Here is a 26761-nt window from a genome sequence, read left to right on the forward strand (position 1 = left end):
TTCTGGAACTGAATAATTGGCTCAATATAGCTAGATAATGAGCTTTGCTCATTCCCAGCTTATATTGTTTAGTATTACATATAGCAACAACATCTGACCTGCTCCTCTCCTACGCTCCCCATCTCTCCACCTCTGCAACCTCTGTTTTTGGAATCAGGCAAATTTGTTGATTCTGAGTTTACTTAACTTCAGACCTTCACTAGGTTTAACACCACATCAACTTTAGCACAATTTAAGTTGGAATAATAAGATTGTGAGAATGACCAACAGGTACGTCACAAATTCGGAAATAAGCCAATGCCAAGGTAAAATCTCCATTTATCCAAACATATTTCACGTGGCTGTTAAATCAATGGGCATGGCCAACATTTCATTCTATAAGCTTGTGTACACATAACTAAGTTTAGCTGTAATACAATGCATCTGTAAATGTTTAAGCCCCCATGTGGATTTGTTGCTGTACAATTTGCTGCCTCAAATACCTGTCACAGATTGTGTTCATATATTTAAATTTATTAAAGTTATCAGATCCTTGTCGACATGTAGTATGAATGTCATTCCAGTAATTGTCAGTGAAATGGATTAGTAACAAGATTGCCACTGCCTGCTTAATATACTGCCTGCAAGCCTCTGTAGATAGCATTCAGATTTCCAGTACAACCGTACACAACACAGTGTGTTCTGGCCTTTGGAAAATTCATACTTAGGTCCTGCATGGGAACATTTTTTGGAGTTCCATGAGCCTTCATGAATATGCATGTCAGTGAAATAATGAAGTTTACACAAAGGTGGTGCTTACATACACATGACTAGCCTGCAGCTATTTTTTATTCTTCATTTTTTTGCTTTTCCTCCTCCTTTGCAGAATAAGGCGGCAATAAAAATTATTTTTCCAGAGGTATGACAAAGCAAGATTTGAAAGCAGCTTCAACTGTTTTTCTTGGACTGTAAAAATACTTATTAGAATTTATTATTATTAGTTAAATACATACCACAGATGTTATAAACAGAGGATATCAGGGCCATCACTACAACAGGATAAAGATCTCCACCAGCAAGCCTGACCACAACCCCACTCATTATTTATCTGGTGATGTTTATCATATCTATCAGAGTTCTGGCTGTGACATATCTTCTACATCCCTTTGCCAAGAGTAATTATCTGAAGAAGCCAAACACTGTGGGTGGTGAGAGAGGATCTAGGAGTTAATTCACTGAAGTGTCCTGTATAGCATCTGGTGTTCTGGCATCTTTTCTTATAGTCTTCTTTTCTAAAACTCACCACAAATTGAGAAGTGTTCTAACAATTTAAGGATGTCTGTATTAGAGGAATATTGTCCATGATGGAAAAAGCCCTGCTTTGAAATGTAATGTTAAAGGGGCAACTAAGCCAATGTTATCAAACCAACACAGATTATAGATCAGGAGCAAACGCGGTATCCCAAAGTCTTTACATTTCTGCTGCAGATGGACCTGATCATATCTTGAACTAGACTTTCACTCAGTACCCTTATGAAATCATGGACTGAATTTAGTCGAGGTCATGTGCCATGATATTTAAAATTGGATCAATAATGAATGACAGCCTAACCAAAACCATTATTCCAAATACCAACTGCATTATATCAATGTTAAGACTGCTTCTATTCATTTAACAATTTTGCTTAGGTATGCCACTCAAGTACTGATCCACTCTAGAACTGAAACCGATGTGCACCTAAATGAGGAGCAACCATATCAGCGATGATTTTAACCATCGGCATCATGGGGTAGTTTCACTAAAGCAGCACTTTAATGTCAGTCTTTAAACCTGGAAAAGGAGAAAACTCTCCTTAATAATTTAAAAGTCTAATGCAATTGTAAGCAACTGTTAATTAAATGTAGACCACTTTCTCTTCCGAGGATCAAATTGTTGCAAGAATTTGAGAGATCCTTGTCACTATTACTCCTAGTTCCTGCTGACATGTTGGATATCTTTCCTTAGACTTAACATTATCTGCTAAGTGGCTGGAGTTACAAACTGAAAAGCGCAAGTAAACACGAATAAAAATAAAGGCGACTATAATCATTAACCTGGGATACTTCAGTATGGACTTTGCACATAATAGACTAGCTTTCGCATACCATTGGGCTCTGTCACTCCTCCAACTCATTTCCTTTGATGTAATCAGGATTCATGCAAACAAAAGGAGTTTACAGATGCTCATAACTCTTATTAGCTGTCTCATTTTAAAAGAGCTTGTAATAATAAATCAGGCAGACGGCTGTGGAAAATAGGTCAGAGATTTACACTGTTGCATCCGAGCACACATCAGTGTCTCCCCCAACTTTCAGCTTAACTTTGAGAAGCTCAATAAAGTCAGCATTGGCTTCTGATTTGATACAAGAATATGATTAAGTTATTATATGGTGGTATCACATACTCCGTTTTCTGTCATTTTAGAGATTGGTGATTTCCCCCAACTCCTAAGGGCCCTCATTTACACTTACTTATGGCCACATCTGCTCCCCAGACAATGCCTGGTACTATGTTCAACAAGGAAGGATTCTCCTTTGTAGCTTATTTGAAATTGCCACAACAATGTCAGTGAATGTGACATGCTTCATTATGAGAGGTTTCATTGTTAGGCTATCACTCTCTGGATGAAAGTAGATACGATGAAGACACAAAATAGACAGCATTATATCAGCCACCTGTTACATACTCCTCCCAACGTGTTGTTTCATTGACTTGAAATAAACTGGTAAATGTAATTATATACACAAATGTGTAATATTAATAAAGCGGAAAAAATAATTTGGGGTAGTATCTAAAGATCTGAACAGGCTAATACTGAGTTATAGAATAAGCAGCACCCACTATGATAATATCATGTGGGCTCATGGACAGAACAGCTTAGGATCTCAAGGAAGTAAGGCTTAACATTCAGGTTCTCTTTATGTGCGCTATTTCACTGTATTTTAATGTTAATGTAACTGTAACTAATTGTCAACATGCAATAAACCATTATTTGTTCAATACAAGAGGTTTGCTGGTTAAACCAATATATATTTTTCTTTCTTCTGGCGTACCACACCAAGCAGGCCATGCACATCCTGAAACTTAAAGAAAATACTGCCAAGTAAATTTAACACGTGGTGAAGTGCAATGCAGTTTAGCTGCACATGCAACGGTTTGGAACATTTTAAAGTTACACTTATATTTCCATTACAACTTCCATCATCAAATTAGGAACAGATCCAATCACCAAATCATCTCATCCTATTTGCAGTGTTGAATATGTACATGACATACTGATCAAGTTGTAATCAGAGTCAAGATATCAGCAAAATATGATAAAGAATCTGTCTACCTCATTGTCTTCTCTAAAAATACAGAATACTTATGCATTCAGAGCACTTACCAAAATCATCAGGGACAGGTTGGATAGATTTCTAAAGGGCAGGTCATGCTTGGCTAATTTAATTGTAAAATTAAACAGTATGTAGACAAAGCAAATGTAATGCTGTATATACAGATTTTCAGAAACTGTTTGATTAGATGTCACATGAGAGAATTGTGCGAATTTGGGACACAGGCTATTAAAGGGCATGTAAACTCTAGATAGAGCACAGCACGGGGCAGAGGCCAGACATATGGATGAATAAATTTGTTATGAAATTGACAGAGTATGGATTGTGCCTCAAGAATGTACATTTTGTTTTCCACCTATTTAAATACATGACGAATTATGTCAATATTTGTTGCTTTTGTTTCCTAAATTATAACATAGTAAAAAGTATCCCATTGGCTCTAAAGCATTTTGAGATATCTAGTGACCATAAGTAACCACATAAATGCAGTCATTCTCTTTTTCATTTGGTACAAGTCTAGAAGGATAGTAAATTTGTGTGCTGCAAGTGTTTGGGGTTATGCACGTTAAGGTTTTCAAGAGAACATCAGTGGTTTTGAAGAATTCAATGCAAGTAAGTGAAATTGTACATTCTGGGGAGAGAACAATACAAATAAGTGCCAGAACGAAAGAATCTTTAAACATAACAATAGAAGACGTGAAGGCAATTCTTGGTTTCACATATCAAGGCACTGAATATAAAAGCAGAAAAATGAATCTGAATTTGTCAAATAAATTGTTTGGGTCACAGTTGTGCATACAATTGTGGTTATCTACTTAAAAGGAAGAGTTATTAATGTTACGGAAAATGTACAGAAAAGATTAACCGGAATTATGTCATAATGAAAGGTTATCGTTGTGAAGAAGTACACACAATTTGCATTTCATTTCACTTTAATAGAAGATAGGAGAAACTGATTGAAGTTTACAAAATTGTTATAAAGGTTTTAGGAGGGTAGACAATGAAAGATTGTTTCTACTAGCGGGTAAATCGGGAATCAGAAACAATTCAGAGCTTAGTTTTAGCTTTAGCACCAGAAGTACCGAGGGACACCTTAGAAGATTGTTTTTCACACAAAGGCTTATTAGAACATAGAATGGTCTAACACAAATAGTTACTGAAGCATAAACCATAGCGTCCTCTCAAAGGGAATTGAGTAAGTATGTGAAGAGGAATATAAACAGATAAAGGCTAAAAGGAAAGAATTGGAAATAGAGTCAAAAAGCTAACAGCAACTGCTGTTGTAAAGAGAAACAAAATCTGTTCTTAAAGTCACAAATTACATCCTTTGTGACTTGGACAAAGACACACATTCCTTATGTTTCTTGATTTGAATTCATCGCAAACTCTGCTGGCAGCATCCTTACTAATCCAAGCATAATTCATGCTGACCTACATTGGCTCTCAGTCAAAATGGCTCGAGTTTAATACACTCATCGGAGACCCCTGTATTCCTCTACCTCTTGTGCATATTTGATTTTAATTGCTCCACCTTTTACGGTCATGCCTTACAGTTGCCTAGGATCTTTGGTCTAGAATTTCCTCCCTAAACTTCAGTGCCTTGCTTTCCTCCTGTGAGATGCTCTTTAAGACCTACCTCTGTGATCAAGCATTTGGCCATCAGTGCTAATATGTGGCTCAGTGTCAAATTTTGCTTTTGAACAGTCCTTTGTATCACATTGGGACATTTTGTAACTTTTTAAAATGTTACATAAATACAAATGGTTGTCTTCAGGTGAGAACGTACAGACATACAAAAAAGGAACAAGAGTAGGCCATTCAGCCTTGGGAACCTGCTCCACCATTCAATAAGAATCAAGGTTAATCTTATTTTCACCTCAACTCCACATTCCAGGATACCCCCAGTAATCTTTCAGCTCCTTGATAATCCAAAATCTGCCTACCTCTACCTTAAAAATATTTAAAGATTCTACATCCACTACTTTTTAAGGAAGGGGATTCCAAAGACTGTCAACCCCCAGAGGGAACTATTTTCCTCATCTCTGTCTTAAATGGAAGCCTCCTTATTTTTAAACTGAGTTCTAGATTCTCCCCCAAGAGGAGACACCCTTTCACCATCCATCCAGTCAAATCACCTCAGGATTTAATATTTATATTGATATATACAGAATAATATGTTTATATTATTAATGGCACTTATGGTTAACAGCAGCTATGGACTGGGATTTTTAAATTATGCAGAATGGGTGGGCATCTAATTGAAGACAATTATTAATAATTTGAAGTCTCACTACCATGCCAACTGGAATTTTTAGACATAATGTATAGGTGCCCACAGATAAGGAGATTGTTTGAGAGTGAAATGTTATGGAAGACTAGGGCTGGAAGGGGGTGGATTGATAGATTCGACAAGGAAACACCCCTGACCTATAATGGCTGTGAGGCCAGAGTGCAGTTGCTGGCTGTCTTCTGGAGGGGGCACCCCTCTCAGATCATGGACAGGCAATAGTGATATCTCTCCTCTTCGATCCTCAGATTGACAGCTCCTACATCAACCAACCAATATGCCAACCACAGATAGCTGCAGGGCAACAGAGAGGAGAAACATGGGTTAAGCCCCTTCCTCTTATCTTCTTGAAGCTGGACCTGTTCTTTCATTGCAGAGTGCCTTTGAATGAAGGGCACTCTCAGAAGATCATGGTCTGGAAAGGGGCCTCTGTCAAAACTGCTCAGCTCCAACAGCAGCATGATGAGGCATAATCTCTGGGTCAGATGGCCAGCATCCACTTTTCCTAGACTAAATTGAAGGGACTTGAATCGCTTCCATGGACTCTGTTTCCCAATTATACAGAACTCCTGACTCTGACCTCCCTTCTAGTAGAGGTATTAAATTTCATCTCTCAAATTTTGCCTTTATCGTTGCTATCAAAAAATGTTACCCTGTGACAGATCTCTTAAATGACCTTGAAGTTCTTAAACACAACAGAAAGAAAAATTCTCTCTCCTTAATTAAGGGAACCACGAATATTTTGGGTCATTTATTCTTTGGCATTTTATTGACAATCTAGATGCACCAAAATCCACAAGGATACTCATAGGTTTCAGGATGACTTCAATAGGATGGTTAGGTGGGCATCGGTAAAGGATTGCAAAAGAATTTCAGTATGGTAATGAGCAAAATTACTAACACAGAAATACAGTGCACTGTAAATGGCTGGATTTTGAAAACTGTAATTCACCTTGGGCCAGAATTTTATTCTTACAATGCTGAATTTGTCCATTGGCTGGACAGCCAGTGACAATCTTGTCAACACCACTGTGAGCCCTCAAGACCCAGCTTAGCATCAATCAAGCACCGACACTGGGGCCTCCCTCCTATTCAAGGAGATCTTCCAGCCCCTTGAGAGGTGCTAGCCAATTTGAGGCCAATTCCCTAGAAACGGCAGCCCCATTCTCAGCACTGGCTGCTGCCTGTACTGCAATTCATCCAGGATTGTTACTGGAACCTGTAAGAAAGGTCGGTATAGAAGGCTCAAGGAAGGCCTCAAAAGGGGTGCAAGAAGACAGCTTAAAAGGCAGGCACAGGTTCAGCCATGGGCAGCCCTCACTACAGCTGAGTTACTCTGTTGGCCAAAAATTGCACAAGTAGGAGGTAACCATTCACCAAAAGGCCATAACCCAGGGTTTACTTGCAGCTTGTCACCTGGATTGACCCCATTCATTTAGGGTTGGGCACTAGCTATTGCAGAATAAAGTGTTGAAACAAGTCTGAGGGTCTCTATTAGTTTTCAGACAGAACAGACATCTATCTCACTTCTTGTCCCGAACTCCTGAACTTAAATTTTCTGCATGACTACATGGCCCTGACACGTTTCCACCCACTTCCGGGGGGAGAATTCAAATCCACCCTCGGTGTCCATGTACAGAAATGCTCAAAGGGGAAGATCAGAGACCTGTATTCCCTCAGAAAATTGTCAGAATTTACCTAGAAGTACAGTGGATGCTGATTCAAGAAATAATTTTTAAAAGGGAGGCAGGCATATCCTCAGCAGATTATAGATTTAACTCCTATTCCAAAGATTTGAACACATATTAAATGCAATATTGACAGAGCATGACATTTTCAGAAATTCCACCTTTCAGCATGAGACGTTGCATTAAGTCCACATCAGCGAATATCAAGTTCTTGGATCTTCTGCATTTAAAGCTGATGCAGGAAACTGACCATGGCCAGTTCTTGGCCACTGCTCTTAAAATTAAACTTTTCTTCAGGCACCAAGACATTAAGGTTCCTTTGGAAATCCTTTACTTCACTGAACTTAAGAAGAAATTACCCAAGTACATCGATGTAACTAGTAAATTCTGCTTTACAATTTTTTTGAGAAAGAAAAGTATTTTTCAGTTACCTAAAATAATATTAGTCCTGTGGTGGAATCAACACTCCATTTGAAAACTTTTTTTTGTGGTAAACTGATTCTTAGCGGCATATACAAAATGTTACTTGGTTAGCCCTCTTAAATATCAGGGAACTTTTAATTTCCTTAGCTTTGAAAGTTACATTCTAAAAGATGACTGAGTGCAGATTTTATGTTCATAATATGAAGACAAATTTGACTATACACTTAAGCCACAAAAATCCTTCTGAAAACTAGTGCAACTTTAAGTTCAATTTGCATTCAGATCACAACAAAGTAGAAAATGTTCATTTTGTTTTTAGCTTTGTTTCATTCCCCATAACCTGTGAATGTTTCAGTTAGGCTAAGACAATCGTGACCTCCCAATCCTTTGTCAGAATTTCTCTTCATATGTGGCTCAGAGGTTAGCACTGCAGCACGAAGGACCCGGGTTCAATTCCATGCTTGGGCGACTGTCTGTGTTGAGTTTGCACATTCTCCCCATGTCTGCATGGGTTTCCTCCGGGTCCTCCGGTTTCCTCCTACAATCCAAAGATGTGCAGGCTAGGTGGATTGGCCATGCTAAATTGCCTGTAGTGTTCAGGGATGTGTAGATTAGGTGGATTATAGGGGTATGGGTTTGGGTGGGATGCTCAGAGGATCGGGGTGGATTTGTTGGGCCAAAGGGTCTGTCCCCACACTGTAACGATTCTATGATTCTATAGAGATCCAGCAAGATCAAATTTCCAGCTTCTCCTCCATAGCTTTCCAAACTATTGACCTCTTCATTTTCCATCAAATTGATGCACCATCCAGACCAAAAATTGGTACAATTGGATTTATCAGCAAATTCATGACTTGTGCCATCTGCAGTTGCAAATCCAAGGTGGCATGCAATAACTTAAGTATTCCGAAATGAAATTAGGTGAAAAGAGTATGACATTGACAAAAGATAAAGCTTAAAAATCAGAATATTGCAATTTAAAGTCAAACTAGTGTTCCATTTTGGCAAAGGAATAATTTGTCATGACATTCCTGAACTGCATAAATTAATCTCTTGATCCTTCCATTAAAAAAATCATTGTCATATTTCACAAAACCATTCTTCATCTTGTTTTGCCTCTCACCTTCTCTGCCGGTGACCCTCCAGTTTAAATTCAAAGGCCACTTCAGGACCCTACTAATCACTTTGGGAATTACAAAAAGAGCTTGAAATGGTTTAATTCTGCAAATATTTCTCCCAAATTTCAGTTCAAAACCATCATAATGGAAGATGTTTATCTTGGAACTTACTAACAAATACCAACTCATTACATTAGATATCTTAGTAAGATGCGTAGAATTTCCCTTTGAACAATAATTCATACTAGGACAGCAAATGACCATTTATCTTTATTTTAAGGTATTGTAAGATTTCTTTTATTATATATTAGATTGGGAATTTCCCTGTAATTTATTTTTAAAAATAACCTCCAATGTGATGCACTATATTTTTATTTTCTATATTACAGAACTAATTCATCATATGATATTACATTGATCTTCAAATAGCAATGAAAAATAAAGTAAAAATTCAAAGTTAATTGAAGGTACTAATCCAGTTTGATGTTCTGCTTTATTTTATTATTGTGTCTTTATGCCCTCATTGGAATTGCCATGTAATGCATTGAAACACATTTAATTTCCTCCACATCTGATTACATTTCCACACGCAATAGCATCAATGATCATTGATCATGCAGTTAGTCATGAACAAGACAAACTGTAATGAGTGAGCCTCAGGTAGTTTTGGCAGAGGTGATGAGAATGTTGGGGCTGGTGGGGGGGTGTTGTGTGGGGGATGGTATGTTGTTGAGGAGGTGTCATGCGAGGAGGATAAAATAAAATGTTTAGAAAGGACTCTGTGGCTTTAACTTGTCAATGAACCGTTTCAACTCAGGAAAGCTTTGGGAACAGAGGTTAATAAAGGGCGCGCAAGAATTAAACAACTTACCAAATACTGTCTAAATGAATTTCTCCATTAAGCCAGTACACAATAAAAAGAGAGTTTTGTGCAATTACCACCACATCACTGGGGCATGAAATAAGCCAGCTTTTGCTTGTTGTTTCTCCTTGGTTTCATTCTTTTCCTTTTTTGCTGAGGTACGCCTACAAGCACTCTACAGCTAACAGATTACTTAATGATCTAATTCACCACCATTATCCCCACCCCTTTCTTGCCCTTATGGAAGGGAATTAACTGGTTGTCCCCACAATCATTCTCCCAAACATATAGAGACATTATGAATATCGAAAGATATATACAAAAAACTATATATATTTCTGTCTAACTATTTTAGCTGAGAAATCGGCGACATGCCCAGAAATTTTTAATTGCTTGAACAAATGCTTTCAACACCCCTCTGAAAGATAAAAGAGTAACAGATGCCATTGGAACACTTCTACACTGTCTCTTTGCTGCTCGTAAAAATAGCACATTGTTGCACAGGCAGCGCTTTTTTTCCTTTGTCTATGCAGCAGTAAATGGTGTACGATGCAATTTTTTTTCCTTCCTTCTTTTGCCATCTGCCCCAGAGCTTCATTAAAGATACATAAATGGACTACTGGCCCGATATCTTGTGAGGAACAGGTGCTATTGTTTGTCCCAGTAGACCCACAGTAAAGATCTGACTCAAAGTACTTGAGACTCAGCATCTGCAGCAGTCAGTCAGAGTGCTACTCTGTGTGACACTCGTCATCAAGCCTGCAATGCAAATAAACTGGTCGGGAGAGTAATTAAAATTTTTCTTAAGGGGCTTTATGTCGTCTCTGCTCAAGCAACCAACTGGGAGGATTTGTGACATGAAAATAACAGCACAATTCATAAGCTCTAATATCAGAGTATTAAGCTCAAATAAAAATGACCTTACATGAGATGTTTCAGTTTGTTCTGACTTTGTGATTAAAGCTGATGTTTCTCTCTCAGATCAAGAATTGTATTAAATATGAAAATGAGCAGCAGTCACCGTCATAAATTAATCTGACTATAGATGAGGGGCGCAGGATTTTTATTCAGTTCCCTTATTCGAGATATTAACTTCCAAAATCTGCTAAACTGAATTTTTTCACGCCTGACTGTTCTGCCCAAAGTCAAGTTAGTTTAGATTTTAGGTGTTCATGTTTATTAAGAAACAGAATAAAATAACATGTATATTTTTACTCAGGAACAAATACAGGTGAATGCCATGGAGTTTTAAAAACAAGGGAGTCAATTTTCATTTTTACTCTCCAGACATTGAATCAGGTTGAAGCATAGGAAGTCAAATCAGGCAAAGAGGGTTAACCCATCTGATAGTCTTTCCACCAAGTTAAGAGAAGACAAATACAACAGCTTCTGAAAGAATGGACTCTTTTGGTACATGAAAAATGCAACTCTATCCTAATTCATCACTTTCAAGGGCTAATTTTGAATAAAACAAGGTGAGAAAAAAGTAATGCTAAATGGTGCTTAATAGAAAAAGTAGTATTTTTCCATCAGTGCCAGAGACTTTCAATAACGGGGTTCATTTGAAATAGAGTGTTTAATGATGACATAAAACCTGCACACAAAGGCACTTAACATGAATATGTTCAGCCTAATGCTACCAGAAGAAAGTATTCAGATGTCAGCATCTCAAAGAGCAACAATAGCCCAAATTTATCGACATGATTAGCTGCTAAACGGGAACTAAGTGTTCCTTTTTTGTGCTAACATTTCATTTCATGTCATTGTGACCTCATTTCAATACAATTATTTCTACTTAAGCAGCTGTTTAACCTCACATGACAGGATGAGCTGACTGATAAGTTGAGAATTTCTTATGCTCTCTCTCATTTTTTCTGGAAGGGTAATTAAAAATAGGAGATGTATTTTGTAGATCCCATACTATACCACTGGTGAAAGAAAGAACATTTGGTCTTTTAAAAAGTATGAAACAAAATTAGGAAACTTAATATTTTTGGGTTTTCACTTTGACATTTTCTTAGCAGTTAGTGTTAGAGACATTTCCTGTAAATGGCCTTAGCCTAACTCGAGTATATACGGGAGTATATGTGTCATGAGGAAGGGTCACCAGACTCGATACGTTAACTCTGATTTTTTTCTTCGCAGATGCTGCCAGAACTGTTGAGCTTTTCCAGCAACTTATGTTTTTGTTCCTGATTTACAGCATCTGCAGTTCTTTTGGTTTTTATCAAGCACATACACAGCTGGCTAATATCCAGTAAGATAGATGCAGAAGGGAGTTACACATGTCTACCTCCTCCTTTTTGTAGCACTGTTTTCCCATTTCACTTCTGAAAGATAAAAGCAAAATCCTGTGGATGCCGGAAATCTGAAACAAACACAGAATGCTGGAGAAACTCAGCAGGTCTTGCAGCAACTATGGAGACAGAAAAATAAACTAATGTTTTGAGTCCAATATGACTTCTTCAGTATTCAATATTTTGTATTTGTTTCACTCCTCAAAAATCTGGATCTAATTTTTAGACTCTACCTCCTGATCATAAACTCCCTAAAAGAAATAATTTTCTGTGGCTACTCAATTCACTTCCCTTATTTTCTTGGCAACATTGATCAAATCAGCAACAATGTTTCAAAAAACAATGACACAGAAAGCAATTTAGATCTGATGGAAGGCATGCGGGAGCAGGAGCAACCTGCAGCTCCAAGGGCAGACTGCATTATAAGCCAATGGTCTGTGGGAGCAATCCCAAGTCCATGCTTAGCCGATGAGCGAACTGATAGATAGTTTGTTAGTCAACATCTAAAAATCACTGGTACAGATGAGAAATTTTAAATAGTGCATTCATTGAATCTGAAAGGCTGGAATTTTAGCGGACAAGTTGAAGCTTAGATCAAACATTGCTGCCACAGTGCAGGGATACTACGACGTAACACGTGGAGGAAAAAATAATACAAACCAAACAGATCTAGAAGAGAAACTTACAAAAACCAGAAATAGTGAACTGGGAAATCGGAAACATAATCAGTTGAACCAGGCAAGCATTGGACAATTTAATGAAGTTTCTGGCCTAAGTCGGACACCCACAAAAGTTGGTAATTCTTGATTAAATCTATGAAAGGTGTGGAATCCTCAATTAATAGTTGAAAAACTGAAAAAAAAAGAACTTCAGCCAAAAATGGGCATGAATGTCTCATTAAAGTCACAAACAGAGGGAAACAAACTCCCCTTCACCTGTTCCCCCCAACTTTAACCACCTCCAGAACAATACCAAAGCATGGGAGCAAAAACAGAAATTGCTGGGAAAACTCAGCAGGTCCGGCAGCATCTGTGCAGAGAAAGTAGAGTTAATTTTTCAGGTCCAGTACCTCTTCTCCACAACTGGCTTTAGCTCGTAAAAGGTTGGTATATACGCTGAAGTTCGGGTGGAGGGAAATGGGGAAGAGTAAATGGTATGTGGAGGTAGAGCCCACAGAGAGAGACAGAAAGAGAGAGAGCGAGAGAGAGAAAAGAACCAGCTGGGCAAACAAAGGTCAGCCTGGGCAAATAAATAACTGCTAACGGGGACTGTTAATGGCTGACAATGGGTTGTATTTGTAGGAGCAGCCCATGTGATGACAAGGCCAGGTGTGTGAATTTGGGGTAAGGACACGGGAGAATCCTTAGGCCCTAAAATTATTGAGTTCGATATTGAGTCCAGAAAGCTGCAAGGTCACCAAGTGGAAAATGCGACATGATTCTTCCAACTTGTGCTGAGCTTCCCTGGAGCCCTGCAGCAAGCCTAAGACAGAAACACTGGTCACGGAACAGTGTGTGTTAAAGTGGCAAGCAACAGGAAGCTCAGGGTCATTTTTCATTCATTTTGCATTCAACCCAGTCTACTCTATCGCTGCTCATAATTTGCTCTATGGTCTGCTCTATATTGAGGAGGCTAAAAGTAGGCTGGGCAACTGCTTTGCAGAACACCCATGTTCTGTCCGCAAAAATGAACTTGAGCTTCCTGTTCCCTGTCACTTCACACACCAGTGTGTTCCCTGGCAAATTTCTCCATCTCAGGCTTGCTGTGGTACACCAGTGAAGCTCAGCACAGGCTGGAAGATGTTACTGATTTCCACATCTTCACCTCTTTGTGTTTATTTTGTCCAAAGCATGAGAAAACTGCTTTAACTGTAAACTATTGACAACATGAAAATCTTCAATGAAAGTAAAATTACATTACTTTGGGAAGATATGGTAGCTGAAACAGTATTGCCAGGAAAATTGAATATCTAAGATAGGCCAAATATAACACAAAGTTAGATATTCTAGAGAAAATAATGCCAGACTGGAAAGAAGAGACAGTTCCCACTAGGTTATTGTGGGGTGGGGGGGGGGGGGTGCGCGTGGGAATGGAATGACATAATGAGAGAGAATGTCAAAGTAAAGGTAAACGAAAGGGAAAGAATGGGAGATAGCATGAACTGCAGGTGCTAGAGTCAGAGATAACACAGTGGGGAGCTGAAGGGAAACAGCAGGCCAGACAGCATTAGAGGAGTAGGAAAGTTGACGTTTCGGGTCAGGACTCTTCTTCAGAAATGGGAGTCCGGCTGTCCTTTCCAGTCTGGCAGTTAGCCACACTACTGTTCTGCCATTCTCACATTCCAATCACTTAACTTGAACAATCAACATCCTTTCCCCTCCAGCACATCACCCTCCCCTCTTCTCCATACCTATACCAGCAACCGCCCCCGCACCCTACTGTTGCATTAATGCTGCCCCCTCCACTCTTCATTTCAGTTCTGAAGAAGGGCCATCTAGACTGACAACATTATATGGCTTTCCCTCTATGGATGCTGCATGATCCACTCTGACTTCCAGCATTTTGTTTTCGATGCAGATTTCAACATCTGCAGTAACTTGCTCCTAAAATATTGCTTAAAGTATGGCTTCTAAACTGGAGGATAAGTCAGAGGCCAAACATATTAATAAAATTCAGTATAATTGCAAGTATATCAAATGACATATTGCTTTCTCGGGAGTGAAATAAGCAATTTTCAACATTGAAAGAGGCACTGAAAGCCTTAAATTATTATTTCAGGATTTATAAAATTCTTACAAGAGCAAACTTTAACTGAGGAATTATAGCATCAAGCTGGCGTAATTAGTGATCTCTGCAGACTAATGAAGACAATTGCAGCTAATGCACCCACAATGACTTAAAGTCAGAATTCATCAGTAACTAAGTTATTGTGAGCACATGTACATGAGCCTGTTTCTTATCTATTAAAGTCAAAGAAGACCTAACTCTAGAGGGGGTCATTTAAATGTTAAATGAAGAACAGGATGAAAGTAGCACAGGTCAATCCTAAATGAAGAAGATCAATTTTAGAAAGTTGACCTTTGGGATCTATTCAATTTCTGACATAGAGGACAACAAAAAGAAACACACAGTATGCCAAAGAAGTTGGTAGGCCAGACACCAGACATTAAAAGTCCTGGCTAACACTGGGGGAGCAAAAACAAATCTTAGAGGAATGAACACTGCCCAGCGACTAGAAAAAAAGCTTTACTGCAAAATAACTGCTCGCTTTAGAAAATGTACCAAACAGGAACAAAGAAGAACAAAGAAAATTACAGCACAGGAACAGGCCCTTTGGCCCTCCAAGCCTGCGCCGATCGAGATCTTCTGTCTAAACCTGTCATCTATTTTCTAAGGGTCTGTATCCCTTTGCACCCCGCCCATCCATGTACCTGTCCAGATACATCTTAAAACACACTATCGTGTCTGCATCTACCACCTGTGCTGGCAACGTGTTCCAGGCACCCACCACCCTCTGCGTAAAGAACTTTCCACGCATATCTCCCATAAACTTTCCTCCTCTCACTTTGAACTCATGACCCCTAGTAATTATGTCTCCCACTCTGGGAAAAAGCTTCTTGCTATCCACCATGTCTATACCCCTCATGATTTTGTAGACCTCAATCAGGTTCCCCCTCAATCTCTGTCTTGAAAATGAAAATAATCCTAATCTACTCAACCTTTCTTCATAGCTACCACCCCCCATACCAGGCAACATCCTGGTGAACCTCCTCTGCACCCTCTCCATAGCATCCACATCCTTTTCGTAATGTGGCGACCAGAACTGTACACAGTACTCTCAATGTGGCCAAACCAAAGTCTTATACAACCGTAACATGACTTGCCAACTCATGTACTCAATACCCCGTCCGATGAAGGAAAGCATGCCGTATGCCTTCCTGAGCACTCTGTTGACCTGCGTTGCCACCTTCATTGATCAATGGACCTGAACACCCAGGTGTCTCTGAACACCAATTTTCCCTAGGACTTTTCCATTTTCTGTATAGTTTGCTCGTGAATTAGATCTTCCAAAATGCATCACCTTGCATTTGCCCGGATTGAACTCCATCTGCCATTTATCTGCCCAACTCTCCTATATTCTGCTGTAATCTCTGACAGTCGCCTTCACTATCTACTACTCCACCAATCTTCGTGTCATCTGCAAACTTGCTGATCAGACCACCTATACCTTCCTCCAAATCATCTACGTATATCACAAATAACAGTGGGCCCAGCACAGAACACCACTGGTCGCAGGTCTCCAATTTATGAAACCCCCTTCCACTACTACTCACTGTCTCCTGTTGCCTCGCCAGTTTTTTTATCCATCTAGCTAGCGCACCCTGGACCCCATATGACTTCACTTTCTCCATCAGGCTGCCATGGGGAACCTTATCAAGCGCCTTACTGAAGTCCATGTATATGACATCTACAGGCTTTCCCTCATCAATCAACTTTGTCACGTCCTCAAAGAATTCTATTAAGTTGGTAAGACATGACCTTCCCTGCACAAAACCATGTTGTCTATCACTAATAAGCCCATTTTCTTCCAAATGGGAATAGATCGCATCCCACAGTATCTTCTCCAGCAGCTTCCCTATCACTGACGTCAGGCTCACCGGTCGATAATTACCTGGATTATCCCTGCTACCCTTCTTAAAAAAGGGGACAACATTAGCAATTCTCCAGTCCTCCGGGACCTCACCCGTGTTTAAGGATGCTGTAAAAATAACTGTTAAGGACCCGTCTACTTCCTTTCTCGCTTCCCTCAATAACCTGGGATAGATCCCATCCGGACCTGGGGACTTGTCCACCTTAATGCCTTTTAGGAAGTGGATGCAGAAAAGCAAAACCAAATAACTACCCATATAAAAAGTTACAATCTCCAATAAGCCTAAATCTTTCCTTGGGGAAAGTGATGAACCTACAAACATTTTGCCAAGCTAATACTTATGCTAACAGGCATTCACAAATTTCCAGTTAGACATAGAAAAGGTCACAAATGTTATCAGATGGCAAATCTTAATTGACAAAACAATACTTACAGAACTTCAAAGGCATGGCAACATGGACACAGTAAGGATTGCAGATGCTGGAAGCTAGAATCAGTAAATGTGGAGCTGGAAAAGCACAGTAGGTCAGTCAGCATCCGAGGAGCAGGAAAGTAAATGTTTCGGGCCGAAATCCTTTTGGCCCGAAGTGTTGACTTTCCTGCTCCTCAGATGCTGTCTGACCTGCTGTGCTTTTCCAGCCCCACATTTATTGACATCAAACACATGGCCCTGGCAAAACACCCTCACATTAAAGGGTTTGCTACAAGCAGTCTTCCAACATAGGAAAGACCAATTTCTAAAAATAAACCTGTATATATTTCACAATCAGAAATTCTCACTCTTGAGCACAAAAGCTAGATATTAACCTCAATTTCATTCCAGAGGTGAAAGAGTTCAGAGCCAACACAAGTTTAAGAGTTTTTTTTCAAAAAGAAAGTTATCCCAATTTGCCCAAAGTGTTAAAAACATCAAAATCCAAAAACAGCATTACATTGAAAAAGATGTGAAATCCATTTGTCATAAACCCAGATAAATATTGTATCAATTCATGAAACAAATAATTTAAACTCTTCCTATTTTAAAAATTACGTGTTTATGTGAGTTTAATGTTGAATTTTATTATTTTTCTCAGGATTAATAACTTTACTGGAACAAAATTCCTCTTTCTTTCACTCAATTGGCACTTTCATTTCCACTGGCACTACATTTTAAATTTAAGTACCGAATTGGCTGTAACATAACTGATGAATAATCAATTCTGTTTGGCTAACACCAACTTTCTACTATACAGGTACAGTGATTTTGCATAGCAAGTTCCCTTTCACGTGATTTTCTACAGCGCAAGGTCACACAGGAATGCAACAATCATGTTATAGGAAAACTACCTGATACAATAGGTCTATGCTAAAACGTAAGAATATTTATTGTGGCTGATTGAGGGAATTAGAAAGGGGGAAGTGGTTCACCCTCCCCATCTGGTCCAAACAGCAGCCAGAGCTCAGTGACCAGGGATCTCCAGGGACATTGTGGAACTCACTGTCAACTATCAGTCATGCACCAACCACTGACCAGAAAAAAAATCCATTAATAACTACATTGGGAATGCATGGGGAGGGGTTTGTTTGCTAAATGTAATTATACAAACAAATGTGTAACAATACTAGTTAGCACGTATTAAAAAACTTTTGGGGTAGATATGTTGCATATGGATCTGAAAGGATTAACATTTAATTCAGTGTAATATGCTTTATGCATTATGATGAGGTCACACGGACTTACTGAGAGTGTAAAATCCGATTTTGCAGCAGGCAAATGCAAGGCTAGGTCCTCCAAACAGTCTTGCTAGGAATGCAGAGTCAAGTCTTTAAACATGTAAATAGTCATTAAGATGGAATAAACCACAGCTTGTATATTCTACAAGTTTCTTCTGATTAGGCCAGAGTGTGGATGCGTTTCACACAGACAAGATTGTATAAACCCTGAGAAAAGTCGACATTGAGCTGAAGGCTCATAGCACACACAACAGTTCTTCTCACACACCCCTTTTCAACAGTATGATTCTGGAGAATATTCAACTTAACATGTTAACTCTGTCTCTGTTTCTGTCTCCACATAAGCTATCAGAACTGTTGAGTATTTCCAATACTTTCTGTTTTATTTTGCATGGTAAATTTCTAACATCTTCCATACTTGGTAGTAGATCATCAACGTGAAATTTTTTTCCCACTCTCTTTCTACAGACGTCTCCTGATTTCCCAAGTGGATTCCTGCATTTTCTGATTTGATTTCAGATTTTCAGAGTATTTTAGTTTTGCATCGCTGTATGTAGGTCACTGGGTTCATCACAAGTCCACCCATAATCTCCAAAAAGCAGAAGTTCAAACAATCCATCAGGCCTCAGTTTAGGGCATAAGTTACAGGACTGGTTATTAAAAAAGATGTTCAGTAGAATAATATTAGTGTAGCAGAAATTTGTACATATAAATACAAATCCTTACAATATGATACTTCAGACTTGAGATTTCTGACTGTGACACTTTATGGCCTTAGTTTGGAATATTTCCTGAGTGTGAATTTTTAAGTACAGTGATTAATTTGGTTCAATTTTCAATAATTGTTATTGTGAAGTCCAATTTGATTTCACCAAAAACTTAACATAGATGGGAAAAGGTAATCTAGTCCCAAAACATTCCCCTATTCTTGCTAGCTTTGTGTTCAGTTAAGAATTGTATTGCCTACTGAGAACCTGAACCTTAAGAACCAGGAATTCCTATCCAGTTTCAGCTGGATTATAACAATTTTACGTTTAAAGACCGCAGCTGATGACAAATATGTGTTTCTTTCACTACTGCCAATGTTGCTATCAGTTGTCTTGCTTTGCTGGCAGTGCAGAACTAATTTTCATGAGTTTTAACAACTGCCACCAAATTTTCCAGCTCTGTTTCTGACTAGTTTCTGACAGGAGTTGGTGTCAGCTGGAAGTGTCCAAGAGGGAGAAGGATGTAGGGATACCGGAAACAGCATTATCACTTCAAACAGAGGCTGAATTCCTTAGCTGATTATTGCTGGGGAAGTAGCGGAGGCCTTGCAATTAATCGCAGCACTCCTAAGCCAGGGAAAAGAAAACTATTATTCAGGATTTCTGCTTCTGATTGCTGTCTAATGATTTCTGTTGGCAAGTATGCATGTTGTATGACAAGTGAGTTAGGCTAAGTTATGACTCCCCAATGTGAAAATACTCTGTCTTACTGATGAAGTTTGCTGATGATAAATGCACACTTGGATGAGTTACCACAGGGCAGCTACAACCTTTTAAACTCGAGTTCAGTATGAATTAGTACCTTTTGTTGAGAAAAAGAAAACAGAGAAAATAAAATGCTGGTCCTGAATTTGCACATCATCTCCAGCACACTATTAGTATCAGAATTAAGATTTCATTCTTTGAGATATCAAAATTTGGACACATTTTATTACAATGCTTCATTTCTACCAGCTTCCAATTGCCTGCTTCTTTTCTTAGCTAATCTCACTTTTGCCTCATTTGAAAAAAGAGCATTTAAGTATCACACCAGCCACCAACTGCAAAAATGTCATGGTCAATTCAGTTTTGTCAAATACTTAACACTTATCTGCTGCCTGATGGTTTGGTCAGGGCCTTTAAAACTCGGTTTAAATGTCCAAACCTGGCACAGCACAGCACTTCCATGTAGCCATTCAACCCATCAGATTTCTGCAAGTTTTCTGCAAAAAACTACCTAATTCATCTACACCTCCCCCCTCACTCACATCCCACAACCCAAGAAGACTTTCGACATCAAGCAGATGTTCACCTGCACATCTGCTAATGTGGTATACTGCATCCACTGTTCCCATTGTGGCCTCCTCTACATTGGGGAAACTAAGCGGAGGCTTGGGGACCGCTTTGCAGAACACCTGCACTTCGTTTGCACTAAACAACTGCACCTCCCAGTCGCGGACCACTTCAACTCCCCCTCCCATTCTGCAGATGACATGGCCATCCTGGGCCTCCTGCAGTGCCACAATGATGCTATCTGAAGGTTGCAGGAACAGCAACTCATATTCTGCTTGGGAACCCTGCAGCCCAATGGTATCAATGTGGACTTCACAAGCTTCAAAATCTCCCCTTCCCCCACTGCATCACACAACCAGCCCAGTTCGTCCCCGCATCCCTAACTTGTCCTTCCTCCCACCTATCCCCTCCTCCCACCTCAAGCCCCACCCTCATCTCCTAACTACTAACCTCATTCTGCCCCCATGGCCTGTCCATCCTCCCTAGACTGACCAATCTCCTCCCTACCTCCCCACCTACACTCACCTTTACTGGCTCCATCCCCGCTTCTTTGATCTGTCTGTCTCCTCTCTACCTATCTTCTCCTCTATCCATCTTCTAGCCGCCTCCCCCTCTCTCTCTATTTATTTCACAACCCCCTTCCCCTCCCCCATTTCGGAAGAAGGGTCTAGGGCTGAAACGTCAGCTTTCCTGCTCCTATGATACTGCTTGGTCTGCTGTGTTCATCCAGCTCTATACCTTGTTATCTCAGATTCTCCAGCATCTACAGTTCCTCCTATCTCTCTAATTCATCCCACTCCCTTTCTCTTTTCCTGTAACCTTGAAAAAAATCCACTTTAAACAGTCTATCTGTTCCCCTTTCACTTTTAGTTACATTTTGCACATTTCATATCTTAAAAATTCAGTGTGTAAAAAGTGATTTCCTCTTGTCACCTCTGATTCCTTTTCAAGTTACTTTAACTCTACGTTCTCTAGTTACCAATTGCTCTCCCTTTGGAAATATCACTTAATGTGGGAAACCTCATCATGATTTTGAAAACATGGGTCAAATCTCCCTCCATCACAACTAACCTTTCCTGTTCCAAGAATAATCCCAGTTTCCCCATGAAAGAGGTTCAAACTCGAGAATATCAAAATATATTTAAGTCTAGATATGAGAGATCAATGTAGAATAAAGCATCTTAGTGTTTATTCTCCTGACCAATGAATTTGTACCTTTTTAGAATGAGCAGAACAGCTATAAATGGGTAGAATTAAATGCACTGACTATTGTTTAATGTCCACAATAAATCATTTGACACAACAAATAGCAGTCACAATTTCAGGCACATTCCTAATCTGATTTATTATGGATTCAGAAAAACACAGTGAAGTGCAGTGAAGATTTTGATAAATCAAAATCTGATAGTAGTGGCATCTCTATAAGATGCCAAAGTGTGAAACTGGACCACTTCAGGAACTTGAAATGGACTCAAGGAATTGACATTCCATTTTACACTTCATGTGTTTCTATTTTTCAGTGGACATCACTAAGGATCCAATTATAAAACTGCATCAGTGCTGCTATATTTTTAACTCTTCAATTCCACCATCTGGTTAATGCGCTTTAGAGCATTTCAGGGTCACCTCAGATTGTTCTTTAAGTGAATATCAGAGACTCTGACCAAAGTACATCCAAATCTCAGAAAAGGGCTGTTGTAGGCTGCAGCGGGACATTGACAGGATGCAGAGATGGGCTGAGAGGTGGCAGATGGAGTTCAACCTGGATAAATGTGAGGTGATGCATTTTGGAAGGTCGAATTTGAAAGTTGAGTACAGGATTAAGGATAGGATTCTTGGCAGCGTGGAGGAACAGAGGGATCTTGGTGTGCAGATACATAGATCCCTTAAAATGGCCACCCAAGTGGACAGGGTTGTTAAGAAAGCATATGGTGTTTTGGCTTTCATTAACAGGGGGATTGAGTTTAAGAGTCGTGAGATCTTGTTGCAGCTCTGTAAAACTTTGGTTAGACCGCACTTGGAATACTGCATCCAGTTCTGGGCGCCCTATTATAGGAAAGATGTGGATGCTTTGGAGAGGGTTCAGAGGAGGTTTACCAGGATGCTGCCTGGACTGGAGGGCTTATCTTATGAAGAGAGGTTGACTGAGCTCGGTCTCTTTTCATTGGAGAAAAGGAGGAGGAGAGGGGACCTAATTGAGGTATACAAGATAATGAGAGGCATAGATAGAGTTGATAGCCAGAGACTATTTCCCAGGGCAGAAATGGCTAGCACGAGGGGTCATAGTTTTAAGCTGGTTGGTGGAAAGTATAGAGGGGATGTCAGAGGCAGGTTCTTTACGCAGAGAGTTGTGAGAGCATGGAATGCGTTGCCAGCAGCAGTTGTGGAAGCAAGGTCATTGGGGTCATTTAAGAGACTGCTGGACATGTATATGGTCACAGAAATTTGAGGGTGCATACATCAGGATCAATGGTCGGCACAACATTGTGGGCTGAAGGGCCTGTTCTGTGCTGTACTGTTCTATGTTCTATGTTCTATATACTTTACAAATAGATTCCAACATAGGGCAATAATCTGGAAATCGCCATCTAATAACAATACTAGATTACATCCATGCAGGTTTTCTGTGGTTCGTGAATGCGGCCAACCAACACCTTCACACTTGGGATGGGTCTGTAAACATCACCCACAACCTGGAAACAATTTTTTTTAAAAAGTGCTCGCAGGATTTTCACACAGCACCTAGTTTCTCCCATTTGGCATTGAAGTTTTTCCACTGGGAGGAGGACATTCCATAATGTTACAGATTAAACATCAGTAACCTGTTACCTTCTTTGAACAATTCAAATAGCCATTGAAGATCTGTCACTGACTTAAAGTTTCACTTGAAATGTAAACACTTAAAGATTTACTTCCTAAATAACCCAGTTGTTACTAACAATCGATTTACTGAGTGCTATCTTAGCTCACTGTTCTTGCATCTAAAAAATTGGAAGTTCAAGTCCCACTCCCAGGATTTATGCACATAAGCTAAACTGCTGTGTCTGTGCAGTATGGAGGGAATAATATTTTATCAGAGGTGCAGTCTTTTATATGATGTATTAAATTAAAGCTTTATCTGCTTGTCGTAACAGGTTATAAAGCAACTCATGAAACTACTTGACTAAAAGCAAGCTGCTTTGCTGTCTGATCAGCATTCATCCCTCAAATTATTTCAAAATAACAAATTACGCAGCCCAAGATTTCATCAGCTGTCTGTGGAACATTGCTGTGTTCAATTTGACTGTTATGTTGACTTACCAAGCAACAAATACCCAGCAAAGTACTTCAGGATTTCCTGAAAGTGTTAAAGGTGCTTTATAAATCTTTGGTTTTCATTAGCTGCTCCATGTGTGCAAATATATTGAGAATAGCACAGTGTTTAAGCAATTCGTCAGAAGTTCTTAGTAACAAAGTTGTTAACATTATCTAAGTTTGATTGATCTGCTGAAAAAAAGCACTGCATTGTCACTCTCCATCAGCCAGACTGAAGTTCCACACAGAAACTTCTTGTTTTTTGACCTAAGTGTGTCAGCTGATATAAAATAGGCTGGATGCTTGACACATTGTAAATGGGAAAGGCCACTGGATCTTCTGTTTATCACAGTTTAGGTGGTTACCCAGTGAACTTTCCACCAAAACCCTGTCCCCATGACAATGCTACCCCACCCTTCGTTCAACTGCTGGCCAATCAGAGGTCAGCAGCCGTTGTGAGCCTCAGGATAACAATCCCGAAAATCAGGAGCTGTGGATGCAGGAGTTACTTTATCAGGGGATTCCAGGGTGGGATTGAGGGCAATTGTCATGGGGGTGAACGAAGCAAGGACAGCAGTGTGGCTTTCAGCAGCCAAACCCTTTCACTCGATGTGCCCCCAGTCATCCTCAAATGGAGGCAGATCAATCACACCAGCCCCCCAACATCCCCACCTCTCTGTCTGCCTACCCAATTTGGCAGACAGGCCACTCCAGTATACTAGTCAGGAAGGCTGTTAGTGTTCTTACATATCAAGATATGGCACTTAAAATGGCTAATAATTGGCCAGTTAAGAGGTCCAACATAGTCTTCCGATCTATAACTTAAATCTTGAGTTGGTGTGAAGGCAGCTGATAACACCCGATGCTAACCTTCTCAAGCTACCAACCGTCCTGCTTTTTTGAAAGGGTAAGATTCCTCCCCAACTCCACCTTCCGTCTGCCTCCCAGATGAACATAAAAGTTACCACGACACTAATTCACAGAGAAGCTAGGGAGTTGTGCTTGGTATGCTGGCCACATCATCTCAACCAACATCATTAAAACAAATTGTCTGGTTATCATCATGTTCATGTTTGTAGGACTTTGCTCCATGTAAAATTTCAATCAGGTTTTCTAAATTACAACCATGAACACAGTTCAAAAGTATTTTATTGGCTAAAAAGTGCTTTGGGACATCCTTTGGTTACAAAAGTTACAAGGACGCAAGTTTTCTTTTCTAAATTCAGCCCATAAAATTACAAATTTCATAATGTATTTTCAAAATTACAAATTGTGGCAACAATCACTCTGAACACTTCCATTTATTAATTATAAAAACAGTGCAAATTGGTTAAAATAAAAGACTTGTTTGACTGGCTGGGTTTGGAATGGCAGATCACACATCAAAACCTCAAGGAGTAAATCTAAGCAGGTTTGGCAGCAATAAGAAACGACGAACATTGCGACAAATTTTCTATTTGCTGTGCATTGACTATTAATCTAATCTTGGGGTATCTTTGAATGGTTTTTAACATGGCCATGCAGAAACAGTATAATTAATAAGAACAACTTGCTACATGTCAATTTCCGACTTGTTGTGTGACTGTGTAGCTTTGAGGGAACACTGAAAGGGATTTCTTAGTTCTACACCAGATCAGAGCTTTTCTCAGTGGCATCTTAGCATCGTTGCTTTAAGAAAGTCAACACAGTTAGAAAAATATTAAATTGCAAGGAACCACATTAATACTTAATATTATCATTGCTGAATCTGTCACAGTCTTGTCAATTAAATGTTATTATTAAGAAGCCATAGTTTGTTAAAACCACATAAAGTGCAAGCGAGGAAAATTACTGTGTATTTATTACTCCTGGGGGATCTATTTGTTGGTGTTTTACAGAGATATCAGTGGTAAAATATGCATATTCTCAGCACAATGTTATCCCCGTGTGTGTGTTTGTTTGGCTCAAACTGAACACGAAAGCTCTGTATCTGCAAGTTCTGAAAAAAGCATGAAGAACTAAGTGAGACTAAATTTAATCAGAAACAAACACTCATCACTACAAAAGTGAAGAGTTGACTATTATGCAAATTGTCACTGTTAGTGGTCACTGACCCATTATGGCTAATGAGAAAAAGCTGAAAGATGTGGGGCTCTTTTCTCTTTTATTTTTCTGTAATTTGGTCCAGATGAGGCTCTGCAAAGCAATGCCAACATTAAGCAAATTGTTGACAGCATATTGCAGAAACATGTTTTACACCAAAGGGTAATAATAGGATATGCAATTCATTACTATTTATAGGAGAGCAAGAATAGAAATCCCACCACCAGTGCAGTCCACTATCTGTTAGTGTTGCCTGCCTTCAAACTTCAGGAAACCAGATTTTTTTTATGCACTCGCTTATGGTATTTATTTTGGTAAAGACACAAACTAGTGTGTTGACATGGTCAATGGTGTGTTAGTTGTGCACCACCACAGAGACATCACAGAGTCTCCTGAACATAGTCTATACACTTTGTTACAGTAGCAAGGGATGGCTTTCGCCCATATACAGGGAGGTCCACCATATTCCTACAAACCTTAGAGAGGTCAGTTACAAGAAGGCTTTGAAACACATATCTCTCAGCCAACAATATCTTAACAAGTATAAATACAATTTGAACTTGCAGCATGTGTCTTGTGTTGAATTAGTAAATGTAAAGTTAAAATACAATGACTAATGGGTCAGTGAGATGTATAGGATGTGAATCTGTGATTCAGTCACATCATCAAAGGAAATGACAAAGTAAAATCGTTCCTCTCATGAAAACAGCAGAGGAGATGGTTCTTCCTAACATACAAACATTTTTTCAAGCATTTCTTTTTAATGAAAATTATTCTAAATATTTTCAATTTACAATAATTTGAATATAGTCATGAACATGGCTACTCAGTGCTCTCATTAAAGAGGGCTTCCCTTCTGGGCTTCTTTGCCAGAAGTATTTAAACTAATTGTATAGCCATCATACACTATTGCACAAATATCATAGGGTTCTGTTACACAAATGTCAAAACTA

At 39.3% G+C, this 26761-nt stretch overlaps 1 protein-coding gene across 13 annotated transcripts in view; it reads right to left on the reverse strand.

Annotated features, from left to right (window-relative positions):
* Nucleotides 1-26761, reverse strand: part of sox6 (SRY-box transcription factor 6) — a 624359-nt gene that overhangs the window by 122306 nt on the left and 475292 nt on the right. The gene's annotated exons all lie outside the window — the stretch shown is intronic.

The sequence above is a fragment of the Stegostoma tigrinum genome, chromosome 17 (assembly GCF_030684315.1).
Source record: "Stegostoma tigrinum isolate sSteTig4 chromosome 17, sSteTig4.hap1, whole genome shotgun sequence".
Classification (NCBI taxonomy): Eukaryota; Metazoa; Chordata; class Chondrichthyes; order Orectolobiformes; family Stegostomatidae; genus Stegostoma; species Stegostoma tigrinum.